We start from the raw sequence: 6,000 nt of genomic DNA on the forward strand, positions 1-6,000 counted from the left end.
CTATTTTACTGCTCCTTGGAATAAATTGCAGCTCATGCATGTCACAACAATCAGCAAAGTGTATCTACATGACCAGGTGATAATATCGAGGGGCCAGAATAAACTGGAACCGAGACTGATGTAGACCAACATGTGAGCTTTATTCATTTATAAAAAATAAAACGTATCTCCAGTTGACTGGATAATCCAACTAAAACACAGTGAAAGATGAAGGGGTTGAAATAACTATGTTTAATACAAAACAAAACAAAACAAAACAAAAAAATCACATTAACCACAAATGAACAACCAAAGAAATAAAGAATGCGAGTCGAAACTGCACTGACAGGGAGACTGGTGGAAAGTAAGGTATACAACAAATAAACACCACTGCAAAACAAACTAATTGGAGCTTAAACAAACTATTCCACAGCACTACAATATGCTGAAACTTAAAAGAACTCGAACAAAACAAGCATGAAGACTGCCACCATTTTGTTCTCCCTGGCAGAAATGAAACAACAAATGGCCCAAACAATTTTGTATTTAAAACCAACTAAAACCTAACAAATGGTGGAAAAAAGAACAGTGGCTGGCTTCTCAGAAGTGTCTGGTAAAAGAACTAAGGAAACAAACAAACAAATTAACATACAAAAGAAACTTTACAATCACATTTTATAAACAAAAGCAAATACCTTCCAGGCCTGAAACAAAGCCCTTCCCCTCGTTTGGAAGCATGCAGGTGCCTGAAGACAAAATTACCGCCGAGGCGGGCCTCACCTTGAGCTCAGGTGTGCAGGAAAGAGGCCCAGGTGAGCTTCCTGTCTCCCTTTATAGCCTATCCTCCCTTCCTCCCTGGGTCCTAGTGTTCGACTGGTACCTGCCCGGCCACATTCACAAATACTCAGGAACTCTGCTTTGCTCAAAAGAGCCGTCCACAAGAGCCGTCCATGAGGCTAATTCCACAACAGTACATCAACAATCAGTAGTAGTACTCATTCACTGAAATTGAAGCTGATATGGCAGGTTTTGAGCAAATCGTATAAGCCACTGATGTTTTAGTGCATCCAGAAGATTCAGACAGTATTATATATATTATAGGCAGTAGCCTACACATTAGCAATATATGTTTGCTATTTGCTGTGCAAGTCCCTTGCACTTTTTTGTAGGTGAACTTGTATTTAGGAATTCAAAACATGCAACAAATAAGTGTCACATAAGATGACACACTGCAGACAAAAACGCTTGTGTCTAAAACTGTTAAAACCCCTAGAACGACAAAGTCCTTGCTTTTCAATAAAAGTTTCTGTCCTTAACTTAGTTACTAAACACGTTTATTTACACTGTCTCATCCTCCTACAGACTACTCAGCTACCAAAATGGTGGCACTCGGGAGCCTTGAATATGATTTAGTGTTTGGGTTTGTCTGTGACCTAATTTGAGTTAACAACTAATGTGGTTTAAATGAGAGATGGCTCACTGCTTATTTGGGTTATTTGCACTAGATGGAAGAACTGCCAGGTAAAATTTCTTGAAACACAAAACAAAGGAAGAAATATGACTAGGATTTATGCAACCCCACTGACCTTGCCCCTCCATTCCCAGTGGCAATCAATAGTAACAATCAAATGCGGCTCTGGGTTGTTCAAACCTCTTGCCATTTACCAATGGATCAGTTTACCTGTAACATATCAACAAACATTTTCCCTGCTTGTATTTTCAGACTCCATGTGGTTCCTGTGTTTTTCTTTCCATGCCGTCTGTTTTCAGAGGCAGAAGTGACATTGATTTCTCCCACTAATTGCTGAAAATAAAGCATAAAAGTACCGCCAGCGCTCATGACATGTGGCATTTCAATTTTGTCACAGCATTCCTCACCGACAAAATAACTTGTTACTAGCTGGGACATCATTTTACATCCAGCCTGAATAAAGCTCACTGCATTCACAATCTACTCACTGTTTCCAGCTGGAATACGACTAATGACTAAATGACTAATAATGACAAATTAGCAGAGCGACATAAGGGTTTGAATTATTAACTGCAAGTTTACTGCTGAAGCAAACAAAACAAAAACAAACAAAAAAAAGATTTTATAGATGTGAATGTATCGGTACACAAAGTTCTGTTTGGTACATACTTCAGTTTTGGGGTCAAAGTAGATAGTAAGTTTTCAGCATAGAAGAGTAAACAAAACAAATGTCATTTATTTTTTAAAATGTAAACTTTTAACATTCAACAATGCTAGCAAATGGTTCAAATGTGGATATAGATAACTGATGTCTGTTATGCTGCCATTAAAGCCAGCAGTGCGATTTCTACTCTAAATTTGCACAAAGTAATGCTGCTCGTCTCTCTGTTGCTCACACTGAGGACACAGCTGTCATTATTGGAAGTATTATTCGGCCAAAGTGGCTGAAATTCATGTATAGGCTCAATGTGAGCTCCACATGTCGGCCGGTCCATTAACCCATAAAGCCTGACAAGTCACAGGAATCTGCAGGAATGTTGATTTGAATGTATAGTGTGAATTAACATATCATACAATATTAATTAAAATTGCACAAAGTTGCTCTAAGATTTACGTTCTGGGAGTGTGAGTACATAGACCTTATGGACTATTCTGCCAGTAATTGGACCGGACAGAAGGCCGATACCAAACAAAACACCCCACACTGAATAGTTTGGGGAGAATACACATACCATTACGCCCCTACTTGTAACAAGACCTCTTATTCGAATGTTAGTGTTTCCGTGAGTGTGTTTTTATGTAGGGGGGGTTTCCATAAAAGTGACTTGGATCTTTTTACTGTCAAAACAGCAAGGCAAACTTAATGCATAGTCACTATTCCACTATAACATTTGGAATCCTTTCTGCAAAAATGTATATCCTAGTTTAAACTTTGAAGGAAAGAAATTGTGCTTTGTATAAATTAGATGCCTACTTTGCAACAGGGTAATGTGTAATTGTGTCAGGACATTTTGTCTTGCTTGATATGATCATAAAACCTCCTTGCCTACATTTTTTTTTTTACAACTCTCTCCCCATTAATGGATTATTCTGTTGGCTCAGTACGGTGCAGTAGCAAATCTTTGCAAAACTGTGACGATATTTGACAAGTGCCTCCATGAGTTGAAAACAGTGTTGCATATGTTGTTGTAGATTCACTCCTCCAGCTGTACGCGTGTGTTCATGTTTGTCTGCTCACATCTGTGTTTGTATGCAAGTCTGCGTGTTCATGCGTACGTGTGTGAAGCATGTAGGCGTATGTCTGCAGACATCTGTTTTTGTGTCCGTAATCAGTGTTTGTCCATGCATATCTGTTTCTTTATGAGTATGCATGAACGGACAAGTACAAATCTGGCCTGTAAAGGTGATTTCTTGCTTCTCTTCCTGTACCTTTGTTTTCTGACAGGAAGAGGTCTCTGTGTACCTAGGCATGTCTGGATGTGTCTTATCGGTTTACAATTGTACGTGAGCATGTGAGCATTTAGGCTCAAAATTCACTGTTTTTAATTTGCCACAGTTGCCGGCAGCTGCACTGTGGAAGATGTACTCGTGTTCCTGAGTAGGACAGCGTCGGAGGGGGAGCAGCTGGACAGTAATGACTGCCCACTATTCACCAATCCTTCCATGGCCTTTACCCTTATGGGCTGCAACTGGGGTCTCATGGGAGCTCACTCGATTCCTCCATACTTGAAATTCTGCCTGTCGAGGCCATTTTGTGCATAAACACCCCTCCTCCAGAGGCACTTTCGCAATTATTGCCACAGTATTTCATGTTGACCTGGTAGAAATGTTGTACAGTATACAGTATTTTATTTTGTCTGCCTCGTTTACAATGAGTATGGGCTAACAGAAACACATCCTTGTAATGCAGTGCAGTTTTAACAAAATTTAAACATAGAATCTTAATGAAGGAAGGGTTTATTTTAGGACTGTCACATTAGACTGCAATGTGGCTGCTGTGCCTAATAAGCTGGCAACCAAGTGTAAACCCAGCGTCACTGCAGAAAGCAGTATGGTCTTCATACTATGTAGCAAAGAAAGTAAAGGTGTGGAGTTTGGGATGATGGTGGACATTGGAAATTTTACCTTCATTTATTGATTTGTTGGCCACCCGGAGACAACTACACATAACCTTATAAAGGTGACATGGCAAACCTGTGAGCAATTCACTTGAAGTTGTGTTTCTGGCCACTTGATTAATTTAAATCCATTATTCACTGCTCTAACTCTGTTTTGGTCTGCACCAACCAATATTTTTTTATTTGTTTAATACTACACTTTGCCTCACCAAGTAAGATGGTAACTTTGTCCTTCTGCTCTATGGTGCTGAGCAGGTAATGTACAATGGGTTAATCTGAGCTGCTTTGCTTAAAACAGCCAGAAACAGACCATCAAGCCAAACAATGAGCTGGAAAACACTAAAATGCTCCACAGAGCTGAGGGAAGCCACAGAGTCCGGTGGTATTTTTCTGGGTTTATCACTACAAGCAACACCTTTCAAATTATATGTAGTCCTGTGATCTTTTGTACATATAAAAAGATTTAGTTGCGCAGTTCTCTATACTGTATTGTGCAGACACTATACACCAAAAAAAAAAATGTAGGACTGTCCTCAAAATGTCTACAAAATAAAGGATCGAATAATGTCAGTTTAAAACTCAAGAGGATGGGAAGATTTCAGATTGTGTACTTCTTGTTAATAGCCATGGTGAGAATGACAGATTATCAATAATATATCGATGGAATATAATAACATAAAATGCAGAAAAGAATCTCAAAATATTAGGTGGGTTTTGGATTAACACTGACCTCAACTCACTCCTGCCTACCCTTCTGCCATACACTGCAGTGTTTCCCCTACAGTGTATTACACCAATTAAACAATATTTTATTCATACAATAGGTATATTTACCTGATATTAGATCATAACAATGAAGCAAGCACAGGTGAAAACATTTTCAGGATTATCATCTCCTGAAAAGGAAAACAGACCTGCAACTTTGAGTATTGCACAGTAACATTACAAATTTGATAGGAATACACAAGGGAACACATATCTTTGATATGAAAAACATTTGGAAGCGCAGTTTGATACGAAGAAAGTGGATATTCCACATACACTGATTTTCTTCTTCCTCGAGGCAAGCTTTAGTACGTGTGAAGGCCACCGTGACTTGGAAAAACTAGATATTGACAATAAATATTATTTGGTGAGAATTCTCTTCAAGAAACATCAAAATATATGTTACTGTATGTACAGTAGGTTAGACAGACATTCCTCCTGCTCATTACTGTGCACAAATGTTAAGAATATACTTAGGCCTCAAGAACCCTTCTGTTGCCTGCAGATACTATACTATGGTCCCAGCAGAGCACACTTTGGAGCACAAAAAGTTCAAAGTAAAGAAATGAAACATTTTCGCAACACACGTGCAACACATATCAACTACGGCTCAATCCTCAGGAAAAGCCTGCATTGAACAAAAAATATTGCCACTTGTATACGTTTTTTCCCATCTGTTCTATTACAGGTCCAACAATGGCTCAGTCTGTGATATTCTCTCTTGTCTCAGCAGTAGGAAGAACCCACCCACCATCCCCTAACGCAACCCCGCCGTGAAATGAAATCTATACCCCTGATAGTGTGATGCTAGAGTGCAGGGACAAACTACAGATAAGCCAACTGGCAGCTCCTCACTTCTCACCCTTTTTGACATTTCAAAAATGCCATCCCCAATCATCCCTTGGCCTAAATCATATCCCACCACCATGAAGACACTACCGCCCTATAATCTCTACAGGACAGCTGTTTTACATAAGGACATTATTGTGTAATAACTGAATTTTAAACATGTGTAAAAATGGATAAAAGGGCACCTCGGTGTAAAAAATATACATACATACAGATAAAATAAGTAAAATAAATTAGAATGTGGATGACCATTTAAAATACACTAGGAAGAAACTGTCAGGACGCCATAAAAAGAATCAGATATCTAATGATAGTAAC

Source organism: Brachyistius frenatus, unplaced genomic scaffold (assembly GCF_029030835.1).
Source record: "Brachyistius frenatus isolate BFR_SWC_R1_liver_20210118 unplaced genomic scaffold, ASM2903083v1 Contig_17, whole genome shotgun sequence".
Taxonomy (NCBI): Eukaryota; Metazoa; Chordata; class Actinopteri; family Embiotocidae; genus Brachyistius; species Brachyistius frenatus.